Source organism: Oryx dammah, unplaced genomic scaffold (assembly GCF_014754425.2).
Source record: "Oryx dammah isolate SB20612 unplaced genomic scaffold, SCBI_Odam_1.1 HiC_scaffold_6, whole genome shotgun sequence".
NCBI lineage: Eukaryota > Metazoa > Chordata > Mammalia > Artiodactyla > Bovidae > Oryx > Oryx dammah.
The window spans coordinates 20,940,310-20,952,806 of record NW_024070190.1 but is presented as its reverse complement, the minus strand read 5'-3'; the positions used below and the strand labels follow the sequence as shown (position 1 = coordinate 20,952,806).

General features: G+C 37.5%; 1 protein-coding gene across 8 annotated transcripts in view; it reads left to right on the top strand.

The window, feature by feature from the left end:
* CCSER2 (coiled-coil serine rich protein 2) overlaps positions 1 to 12,497 on the top strand; it is a 164,105-nt gene that overhangs the window by 23,660 nt on the left and 127,948 nt on the right. The gene's annotated exons all lie outside the window — the stretch shown is intronic.

The window sequence follows — 12,497 nt, the reverse complement described above, 5'->3', positions numbered from 1 at the left end:
AGTAGAAAAAAACTGTTTTAGGATTACAGTAAATCTGTAATTACTAAAGTTTAATACAAAGATGACTCTGAAATGTTGCAAAATTTTAAAAAAATCCAGCTGAGCTTTATAAAAACTGCTGAAGCTGTAACTATCTTAGGTTCTACATTGATTTTCCTTATATGAGACAGTTACAAAAGAAAAGTGTTTACATAAAATAATTACATCTTATAGTACTATTTCAGGTGTTGAAAACATTGCAGGCGTGTTTTTTGCTCTAAGTCCGCTGAATGTGACATGCCTCATTTCTTTGACCTGGCAAGTAAGACCGTTACTAGCCACTAATGGTGGCACTCCTTAGGAGGAGTCTGTCACCGTTTTACAGTCTTTTCTACCTTAGTCTTCCATCAGCAGCTTGATTATAGAACTCAGATGCATCCTTTTGAGGTTGTCTGCAACCTCCGTCTCCCTTTGCTGGCATTTTCACTCACCGTGGTCCATTCCAGTGTTATTTTGCTGCTGTTGTTCAGTTGGTAAGTCGTGTCAGACTCTTTGCGACCCTATGGATTCTGTAGTTCATCCTAAATAACAATTGTTTTTCACCTTCAGACGGTTTTGCTTTTTATTTCTCAGTTGTATCAGTGTGAATTTCTACTTGCTGTTTTTCTCCTTTAATAATCATTGCCTACTTGTATTTGTATTCTCTTCCAACATCTCTTTGCCTTTTAGTTACTCTAAAATAAATTCTAGCTTTCCCTGAAGTTCACCTGCTGCTTCTTGACAGAAATATGTCTTCTTTCATCTGTTTTGTGTCACTTAAAATTTCCCAGTTGTCATTTTATAGCTTCATCTTTCTTTATTTGTTCCTTAATTTCCTTTTAATGATGAAGCTGACTGGCTTCCAGTTCATTATCTCTTCTTTTACTTAAGATTTCTTCCCCAGACTGCTTTTAGAATTTCTCTCTGCGTCATTTGAATCAGACAGTTCGACTTCCAGTGGTCTTATGGCATGTTCCTGTATAGAGAATTGGTTTTCATTGTCATCTCCTGATTTCTTAGCCACCTCTGATACCTTTAGGTGGCGAGAAGTATCTTCTTAGACTTAAATACAAGTGTTAAGTTCAGCCTCTCAGTCATGTCCGACTCTTTGTGACCCCATGGACTGCAGCATGCCAGGCTGCCCTGTCCATCATCAACTCCCAGAGCTTGCTCAAACTCATGTCTTTCGAGTCGGTAATGCCATCCAACCATCTCGTCCTTTGTCATCCCCTTCTCCTCCTGCCTTCAATCTCTGCCAGCATCAGGGTCTTTTCTAGTGAGTCCGTTTTTCGCATCAGGTGACCAAATTATTGGCGCTTCATCTTCAGTCCTTCCAATGAATATTCAGGACTGATTTCTTTTAGGGTGGACTGGTTTGATCTCCTTGCAGTCCAAGGGTCTCTCAAGAGTCTTCTCTAACAGCACAGTTCAAAAGCATCAATTCTTTGGTGCTCAGCTTTCTCTATAGTCCAGCTCTCACATCCATACATGACTACTGGAAAAACCATAACTTTGACTAGATGGACCTTTGTCCAAAACTAGAAAAAACCAAAACTGTTACCTTTATATTCTCTTAAGTTATTGCCTTTTTCTTTTTAGTCTTTGAAAGAATGGATCACATTTCCTGACTCCATTTCTTTATCTTATATTTACTCTTGAGATCTCTATAGTTAGTTTTCTGTGCCTCATCTTATCCCCTGAAACTCCCCTGGCAAAGGTGACCAAATTTGCAAACTGCCAAGGGGTGATCATTCTTTTCAGTATTCAGTTTTTCTTTGTTTATCTGAGAATTTGACACTACTGCCTATTACCGTTTTTCAGATTCTCTTCCAGTTCTTTTCTTTCCTTTGGATTGTGCATTCTCAGCTGCCTTTTTGTTGTTGTTTTCTTCTTCATTTCTTAAATGTTGGTGATACCCTGGATAGTGCCCTCAGTCTTTTTTTCCTTTTTCTACATTTTCCCCAGGTGACCTCACCTGTTTCTGGTGGAACATTTGTCAGTTATCTCTATAGTCACAAATCCCAAATCATCATCTCTCATTCGGACCTTGCCCTTGCATTTCAGACTCCTTTCCATGGCTAGTAAACACCCCCACTAGCACCCTCTGTAGGTCCCTCAAGGTCAGCTTGGCATGCTAAGTTCATGGTCTGTTTCCTCATGTATAATATTTGCCTTCAGTTAAAGGTACCACCCTCTGTTCAGCCAGACAAACCTGGAATCCTGAATCCTTTTCTCTCTACATCTAATCAGTCAGTCATTCATCCATTTCCACCTCCTGTACCTAATCAGTCAGTCAATTATTCATTAAGTATTGTGCTCTCGTTTTGTGTCTACAATTGTGATAAAGTTCTCAAAATTCAGTATTGCTAATATCTTTTTTATTTGTACCTTTTCCCCTAACCTTTTTACTACAATCCTTGCCATCTTTCTCATGTTAAAACCTCTTATTCTGTCTCCCTTCCTTTGATCCAAACTTCATACTGAAATCAGAGTCAGTTTTCAAAATTCAGATCAGATCACTGTTGTTTTCTGGCTTAAAACCCTTAGACTTCCTAACTGCCTATAGTAGAGTTCAAATTCTTAATATGGTGTTTAAAGCTTTTCACAGACAGTATTTTCCTCATTCACCTTCTCTCTTTTCCTGTTGTATCTTTGAACCCTGTTCACGACCCTTGTTTAATAAGTTTCCTGAATGTGCCATGCTGCTTCTTTGCTTTTGTTTATGCTCTTAGGCTGTATTGGTTCTCATATTAAGTGTCTTTATTATTATTGTCTATGTATCATTTGAGATTCAACTCCAGCATTGACTTATGACACCGTTTGTGAAAACCCCTTCTGCCAATTAAGTGCTTTTCTTTTTGTGCCCCTCATGGTATGCTCTCCTTTAGCAGTTATAGTGCTTTGTTGCCTTTTTCTTGTCTGTATGTCTTTTCTGTGTATTGGAGTGTTTGTTGTATCTACAGCCTCTAGCACAGCCTGATTTGTGGTCAGTGTTTCAGTGAGAGTGAAGTTGCTCAGTTGTGTCCTACTGTTTGCAACCCCATGGACTGTGGCCCACCAGGCTCCTCTGTCCATGGAATTTTCCAGGCAAGAATACTGGAGTGGTTTGCCACTGGGGATCTTCCTGACCCAGGGATTGAACGCGGGTCTCCCGCATTTCAGGCAGATGCTTTACCATCTGAGCCACCAGGGAAGTCTTTCAAAAGGCTTTCAATACATGTTTGATGACTGAATTAATGTGTTCTAAGTTGTTGCCATGATGAAAACTTTTCTTCCTTTGCCAGCGCTTAAGCTCCTCCTGGCAGGCATTATATCTTAACCTGTATGCCTTATCTTGTCTCATTGGTGCTTAATAAAAATGTGTTGTAGTAATCTGAGGTGGAGGTATGCAGTGATATAAGTGGGGCTTCCCTGCAGAGGAAGAAGTTGAATTGTGTTAGTCCTAAGCACAATAAGATTGCTCTTATATTATGCAAATACTGTACCTAACCTTAATCATTCTGATTTTTGCCAAATCAAGAAAATTCGGAGTGCCAGTACCTCAGGGGATTGATTAAATGCTGTTAACTAGCTTGAGGATTTTTGCTTTTAAAAATGGTAAAGGAGCTCCCTGCTAGTGCAGCGGTTAGGACGCTGTGCGGCCGAAAGAAAGTAAAGTTAGAGTATGGCTGTCCTACTTCCATGAAAAGTTGTAGAGTGATTATCTCAAAGACTTTGTAATTAAGTCACACAGAGTCAGAATTTAAAGAGCACAATCAGACTAAGACTGATTGTGTCATCCCATTTCTTTTGTAATTTATTTTTTTTAAAGAAGTTTTAGGCCAAAAGTTTTAGGTTCCTTGGAAAAAACCAAAGAGTTAGGTGTGCATGGGTATGGATAGGGAATGAGATTCCAAACTGGAATAAATTCTTAAGAAGAAAGCTATCAAGGAAGAGATTGACTTCTTTACTGGGTTTAATAATGAAGTATGGTTTGAGGAGGGGTGGAGAAAAAAGCTAGTGTCATGAATTTGGGTATCTGTTCTACCTAGGAAAGTAGGAGTTTATAAATAGAAGCTTATATTTGTGCCAGATTGTGTTATGTTTTATACACATAGATTTTTATATTGTTGATTTGAGGTAAAACTAACACAGTTCTCAGAAAGTCACTGTTAAGGAATATGCTTTTCTTGCTTTCAGCCTGCATTTATAAAGTGCCAGTTATGTGCCAGCCACTTAATTTCTTCACTAAGACCACAGTGAGTAAACAAATGAGTGAAAGGCATGTTTGTATTCTCAAAGAACTTGGTCTGCAGTGAAGGGAACATAAACCTGGGGTGGTCTGAGGAATGCTTCTTGGCTTGTTGATAAGAAGTAGGAGTCCACCTTCATTTGGATACCCTGTGCAGTTATTGAGTTTTATCTGAATTGAATAGTAAAATTTGGAGAGAGAACTTTTGTGGTTTGGCCAAAGGAGCTTGCAGTTAGTTCTTCTTTACCTACTAGTATTCTCTTTGTTCCTTAAATTTAAGTTTCAGGAAGTAATATACTTAGAATCTACATTTAATAACATCATTTAATGTTCCTAAACCACAAATTCATTTTGAGACTTTAAATCCCAAGTTGCTTTGATCCCCATCTGCCTGAGAAGAAGTTGTAGTTTGAGGACAAAAAGTTCAGCTTGACTTAAAAAAACTGTGGACTTTTGTGTTGAGCTTGGTGTGCACTCTTCAAAGCCATGAAGAAGCTGGAATAAAGTTGTATTGTTTTAAACCTTTATTTTTGAGGATGCCATTTTTGCTTATTTAATTGCTGTAATCAAGTCTTTGAATCAACTTGACATAGATGACAGCCAGAGAAAAACAAGGGAGAAGCAGATTTGGTTGAGTGACACAAGGTCAAAAAAAAAAAAAAGTTCTTTAAAAAAATTAAGATGTAGTTATCTGAATGTGAAAGCAAGTTTCCAGAATTGACTGGTAGAGGCATGTAGTCATCAGCATTGTTGTTTAGTTAATTGCTCTTGGACTCTGGAATGAATTTATGCCTATGTAAAAGCCCTGAAATGCATTCAAATTCATACCTTCTAAAAAGCTACTTGAAAAACTAAAAAAAGAATTTGAGTAGGTGGTTCCTCTGATGATAGGGTAATGGATATGAAAGGAATTTGAAACACTGAAAGCTCTTGTTTCTCTGCGAAAACTCCTTTAATCATTACCTGTGTTTTTTGCTGTCTTCATGCTCCTCCTCTAACCTCCGCTGTCCAGTTCCTTCACTCTGTCCCAAGCTGTCAGTAAACTCAGAATAGTCATTCCTTTGTCTGGAAGGCAGTCTGCCTGGATCCTGAAGTCAAGTGGACATGAACCTGGATTCTCTTCAGTAATGTCTGAACTTGTGAGTTTGGACAAGTGTTTTAGCTTTTCTGAATCTTGGTTTATCTATTTAAAATAGGATGAACTCTACCACCTTATAATATTAGGATGATCAAACAGTTAACAGGGACAAAGGGAACAGGATGGTACCTGTCGTATAAGTCCTCAGTGATACTGGCTCCTGCTTTCCCCCTCCCATCCAGTTGTGGATTCCTTATGAAAGCCAAAAACTTTGATTTACAATTTCTTAAATAGGGAATTTATAAGTAGTTTTGGAAATTCTTTTAAATGTGAATTTGGTGTTCAGTTGCCCAGTTGTGTCTGACTGTCAGCGACACCGTGGACTACAGCCTGCCAGGCCTCTCTGTTTCTCACTATCTCCCAAAGTTTGTCCAAGTTCATGTCCATTTCATTGGTGATACCATTCAGCCATCGCATTCTCTTTCTGCTCCCAGTCTTTCCCAGCATCAGGAAACTTTTCCATTGAGTTGGCTGTTTGCATCAGATGACTAAAATACTGCAGTTTCAACTTCAGCATCAGTCCTTCCAACGAGTATTCAGGATTGATTTCTCTTAAGACTGACTAGTTTGATTTCCTTGCTGTCCAGGGGACTCTTCAGGAGTCTTCTCCAGCACCACAGTTTGAAGGCATCAATTCTTTGGTGCTCCGCCTTCTTTACAGTCCAGTTCTCACAACCGTATGTGACCACTGGGAAGACCATAGCCTTGACTGTACGGACATTTGTTGGGAGAGTAATGTCTCTCCTTTTCAACACACAGTCCAGGTTTGTCATAGCTTTCCTGCCAAGAAGCAAACCTCTCTGATTTCATGGCTGCAGTCACCATCCACAGCAATTTTAGAGTCCAAGAAGAGTAAATCTGTTACTACTTCCACCTTTTCTCCCTCTGTTTGCCTTGAAGTAATGGGTTCAGCAGTACATGAACCGTGAACTTCCAGTTGTTCAAGCTGGTTTTAGAAAAGGCAGAGGAACCAGAGATCAAATTGCCAACATCTGCTGGATCATTGAAAAAGCAAGAGAGTTCCAGAAAAACATCTATTTCTGCTTTATTGACTATGCCAAACCCTTTAACTGTGTAGATCACAATAAACTGTGGAAAATTCTGAAAGAGATGGGAATACCAGACCACCTGACCTGCCTCTTGAGAAACCTGTATGCAGGTCAGGAAGCAACAGTTAGAACTGGACATGGAATGACAGACTGGTTCCAGATAGGAAAAAGAGTATGTCAAGGCTGTATATTGTCACCTTGCTTATTTAACTTCTGTGCAGAGTACATCATGAGAAATGCTGGGCTGGATGAAGCACAAGCTGGAATCAAGATTGCCAGGAGAAATATCAATAACCTCAGATATGCAAATTACACCACCCTTATGGCAGAAAGTGAAGAGGAACTTAAGCTTCTTGATGAAAGTGAAAGAGGAGAGGGAAAAAGTTGGCTTAAAGCTCAACATTCAGAAAACGAAGATCATGGCATCTGGTCCCATCACTTCATAGGAAATAGATGGAGAAACAGTGGAAACAGTGTCAGACTTTATTTTTTTGGGCTCCAAAATCACTGCAGATGGTGACTGCAGCCATGAAACTACAAGACGCTTACTCCTTGGAAGGAAAATTATGACCGACCTACAAAGCATATTAAGAAGCAGAGACATTATTTTGCCAACAAAGGCCCATCTAGTCAAGGCTATGGTTTTTCCAGTGGTCATGTATGGATATGAGAGTTGGACTGTGAGGAAAGCAGAGTGCTGAAGAATTGATGCTTTTGAACTGTGGTGTTGAAGAAGACTCTTGAGAGTCCCTTGGACTGCAAGGAGATCCAACTTGTCCATTCTAAAGGAGATCAGTCCTGGGTGTTCATTGGAAGGACTGCTGCTAAAGCTGGAACTCCAATACTTTGGCCACCTCATGCAAAGAGTTGACTCATTGGAAAAGTCTCTGATGCTGGGAGGGATTGGGGACAGGAGGAGAAGGGACGACTGAGGATGAGATGGCTGGATGGCATCACCAACTCGATGGACATGAGTTTGAATAAACTCCAGGAGTTGGTGATGGACGGGGAGGCCTGGCATGCTGTGATTCATGGGGTTGCAAAGAGTCAGAAATGACTGAACTGAACTGAATGGGTCTGGATGCCATGATCTTAGTTTCTTTTAATGTTTGGTTTTAAGCCGGCTTTTTCACTCCCCTTCTTCATCCTCATTAAGAGACTCTTTAGTTACTCTTTGCTTTCTGCCATTAGAGTGGTATCCATCCATGTATCTGAGATTATTGATCTTTCTCCTGCTTATCGTTTTTTTTCTTTAATGCATTTTACCTTTCATTTATTTATTTTATAATTAAAGGATAATTGCTTGATAGAATTTTGTTGTTTTCTGCCAGATATCAACATGAATCCCACTTATCTTGATTCCAGCTTGTAACTCATCCAGCCCAGCATTTCTCATGATGTGCTCAACATATAGATTGAACAAGCAGGGTGGCAGCAGAGAGCCCTGTCGTAGTGCTGTCTCAGTCTTGAACCAGTCACTTGTTCCATACAGGATTCTAACTGTAGCTTCTTGACCCACATACAGGATTCTACCATACAGAATTACCATACTTTAAATGTACTGTACTTAAAAAAAGATGACTCTTATAGAAAGTAACTCAGAAAATCTCAGACATTTCTAAATCCTGCACCATGAATTATTCTTAGTTCAACATTAAATTAAAACTCAAAGACAATTGTAAAGTATTTCAGAGAAGATTATATCATTAGATTGTGTAGTCAACATGTACTTTTTCCAAATCGTTATGACTGCCTTGTTTAATTGCTTAATGGGGACTGTGTATCACAGCTCCTAAAATGAAGCCGACTAACAATGTCTGCTTCAAAGTTATAAACAAATATAGGAGAAAGTTTCATGAGTATTTGAAGACCAGAAGTTAGCTTATCAACAAGTGAAGTGATGGCATTCATAATGCAAGCAAATAAGGAAACTTTATAGCTGAGCTGTCAGATTAGCTTTGTTTCAAGAAAGATCACAGTCCAAGATGATTGATATCATTTATGTTGCCATTATTTGTGCATTTAGAAATGAATAAATAATCTTGGTAGGAAATAGTACATTCAGGTTCTAATCCTTTTTTTTTTTCCAAGTGATAGCACCCTAAGCATTTTGTTAGTAACAGTGTCTTTCTTGTGGACTTGTGCCTCTCAGTTATGAATACTTAAGATGTTCTTGGGAGATAACATATATTACCCTTATTTCGGACTATCAAGTAGAAGTATAGAGAAGTGAAAGAACGTTCCGTTCCTTGTCTACTCGTGACTGGCAGGGGAATATTAAGGCCTTTCTGACTCACAGATGACTCACCAGAGGACAGACGCATTAATGTGGGCTCCCTAGTGATCTGTAGGATGGCCCTGATACCTGCTGTCATTATCAGTGCTCTTACGGTCATCCGGAAAGGGTCTGTGCGTGTGGAGTGTGTTTTGTGGTGAAGGTTATTATCAGAAAATAGGGATGGCAGTCATCTGGCTTAGGTGTGCTGTCTCTTTTCCTGTTCATGGCAGATATTGCTGTTTGATCACAGTTCTTTACTGCAGAGTCTAGATTTCACCTCAGAATCCTTCTGAATGGATTGCTCAGGGCCATTACCACAAAATGAAATTATTACTTTTCAGTCTTGACTTACTATTTATTAAATTAATTTACACTAAGATTATGAGTTTACTTAAAAGTTGAGGGTCTGTCATGTTTGTGCTCCTATAGTAGGCACCAAATATGCCCTCATACCTTCTTTCAGGCCAGACAGACATGCATGCAATTATAAGACAGACTCAGCGCTATTGGTGGTGTGAAGGGAGTAGAGAAGGATGAAGAATTAGTTTTAACTGGAAAGGTTTGTGAGTGTAGTGCTGTTTTACTTGGAGGGTGGGGTCTTCCAAGTGGTTTTTACAACTTTAGCAAGGGCATAGAAGGTAGGAAGTAGAGGATAGATTTTGAGAAATGATAGAAATGTATCTTGGCTTGAATGGACAGTTCTGCAGCAATAGGGTGGAGCCTAACAGAGAAGCTTGATCTCTGTCAGTGGGTTTGGGTTTTATTTTATTGTTCCTGGGCCACATGTGGTTTTTAATCTGTAGAATGATATGATCAGATCTGTGCTTTGAGAGAATACCTGTTGACAATCTGTATAGAAGTGAAGTGGAAATCTGGATAACGGAGGAAGCCTTTGTAGTCATGCAGAAAGAGGTGAGGGTGAGAACTAGAATTGTGGAATGGAAATGCTGTATTTAGTATAACATTTTAAAGATAAAATCGATGTGACACATTAAATTGAGGTTGAAGTTTGGAGAGATTGAAATGGTATCTGTTGACTAAAAGAACTTTTTGTGCTTTTTAATTCAGACTTCTATTTTATGTCTTTTTAAGTATATTCATGTACTATTATAATTTTTAGAACTTGTTTGATACTGAATACATTAAAAAAATTTTAATGCAGTTTTTTGCTTAAAACATTTTAAGTGGCAAATATATGGGCATATTTAAAGTACAATAAGCAATAATGATTAAAAGTAAAAGAAGCTTTCTTTTCAACAAATTCTCACTTCCCTAATGGTAATCACTATTAACAGTTTTTTGTGTTTAAATATACAGGTGTACACATATCTCTGTGTGATATCTTCATCTGTTTATCATGTTACTTTTATAAAAATGGGATTCACTGTACAGATTCTGTAAGTAACAGAAATGAACATGTTCATTTACGTGTCCCAAAGATCGAGTCTTTCTGTAGCATACGATAACAACAAGCAAAATATGCAAACTTGAAATTATACTTAGTAATCAAAGTTTTAGTATTCTTACTTAGAAATGATGTAGCAAGCCAATGATTATCCAGTAATTAATTTAGTTTGTCTAAGCTTTTCTTTCCTTAAGTTTCTTGGAAATTATCTGTAAGCTGATGTTTAAGTATATATTTTCTATAAACATAATTATTATTGAAATAAAATGTTTGTTAGAACAGTCATTCAATTTAAACAGTTTTACATTTTCATAATCTCAAACATTGTGTATGAGTAATATTGGCTTATTTGATCAGTAAGCCTATATACATTTTAGAAAGTTGTTTTAAGTCATAGTCACTCTGCCTGCTTCAGCTTAGGTTTCAAAGCTGTGCTGAAGATGTTTTCCTGGACTTTTCTAGGGCATGCCTAAGCAGGTCTTTCCATACAAACTAGAGGATACTTATTAGTTTCCAAGTTTTACTAACTCAACAGTTTTTTCTCACTACTCCTTCTAGGCAGTGTAATCAGGCTAGGAGTGACCATACTGTATGGAATCTTTTTCTGGCCACTACTTTTTAAAATTTAGAGATTTTTTGTATAAGCATTTTCTTGTTTGATTGTAGCTGGTGGGTTTTTGGCTGAAAAATTACACACACACAAACACACATTTTGTATATTCTGTCCCTTTTATTTATTATTGAGGTTAGGAAGTTCTGTAATTCTGTTTCACCCCACTATCTTTTATTTATTTATTATTTTTCACTTAAATGTTTGTATGATTTTCTAACTATGTACATTTGACATGACTAATAACTAACACGTACATACTTTAGAAACTCTCTAATTCTTAAGGTCAGACATTAGAATAGATTTTTTTAATTGAAAAAATAAAACCAACAAATTAAAGACAATGTCTTAAGATACATAGTTAAAAACAATCAGTGACCCTAAGACATGCATTTTGCTTTTATTTGAATTTTGCTCTTGTATGTGGTCTTATAATATTTCTGTATAACCACAGAGATCATATAGTGGCCATATTATATTTTTGTTACATCTTGTTGGGACATCTTAATATTTTTAATATTTAATATTAATCTCAACTGTAATGTCATCATATGACATACTGTAATATAGTAAATAGTTACTCAGATAGAGGACTCTGTTTCTCATTTTATGCTCTTGTGTGTACTTTGAACCTTTTTATTGTTTTTTTAATTACCTCTAAAATAAATCTTGAGAGGTTGAGATTAATGGATTAATCAATGTTACTAAATCACTTTGCTTCTTACTCTGGCACTAACTGTAGTGTATGTTTATATTCCTGGATAGATATACTTTTGAGATATTTGTTTTAAATGACAGCTGACATTTTATTCCTTAATGCCAGAATAATTTTTTTGCTGCTGTTGGATTCTTTATCTGCATCCTTCCCATAAACTTTAATAATGAAAGTTTAAAGTTTAAAGTTTTTGTAAGAGCATGTGTGCTTAAAAACAACAACAGCAAAATCACACATTTTTATTTTTAAAGGAGATGTTGTTGTTGTTTAGTCACTCTTTACGACCCCATGGACTGCAGGCTTCCCTGTCCTTCACCATCTCCCAGAGTTTGCTTCAATTCATGTCCATTGAGTTGATGGTGTCATCCAATCATCTCATGCTCTGTCACCTCCTTCTCCTCCTGCCCTGTCTTTCCCAGCATCAGGGTCTTTTTCAGTGAGTTGGCTCTTCGTATCAGGTGGCCAAAATATTGGAGTTTCAGCTTCAGCATCAGAACTTCCAATGAGTATTTAGGGTTGATTTCCTTCAGGATTGACTGGTTTGATCTTGCTGTCCAAGGGACTCTCAAGAGTCTTCTCCAGCACCACAGTTTGAAAGCATCAGTTCTTCATTGCTCAGCCTTCTTTATGGTCCAACTCTCACATCTGTACATGACTACTGGAAAAACCATAGCTTTGATGCTATGGACCTTTGTTGGCAAAGTGATATTTCTCCTTTAATGTGTTGTCTGGATTTATCATAGCTTTTCTTCCATAAAGCAAGCATCTTTTCATTTCATGGTTGCAGTCACTGTCTGCAGTGATTTGGAGCCCAAGAAAATAAAGTCTTCCTAAACAGAAAAATAATTTGGGTTAGAAATTGGAAGTTGTGCTATAGAAGTGTTATTTTCTGTACAGATTTGTAGTCTAATTTTTATTATTTCTGGATTTTGCTATCATCATCCGTAGCCCAAGTTTATACAAATGCCTATAAAGATGTTCTTATCTGGGAAAAGAAAAAAATTTCATTTTAATCTCCATTTTTAAAAAGTAAAGCAAAAATTAAAAGACATT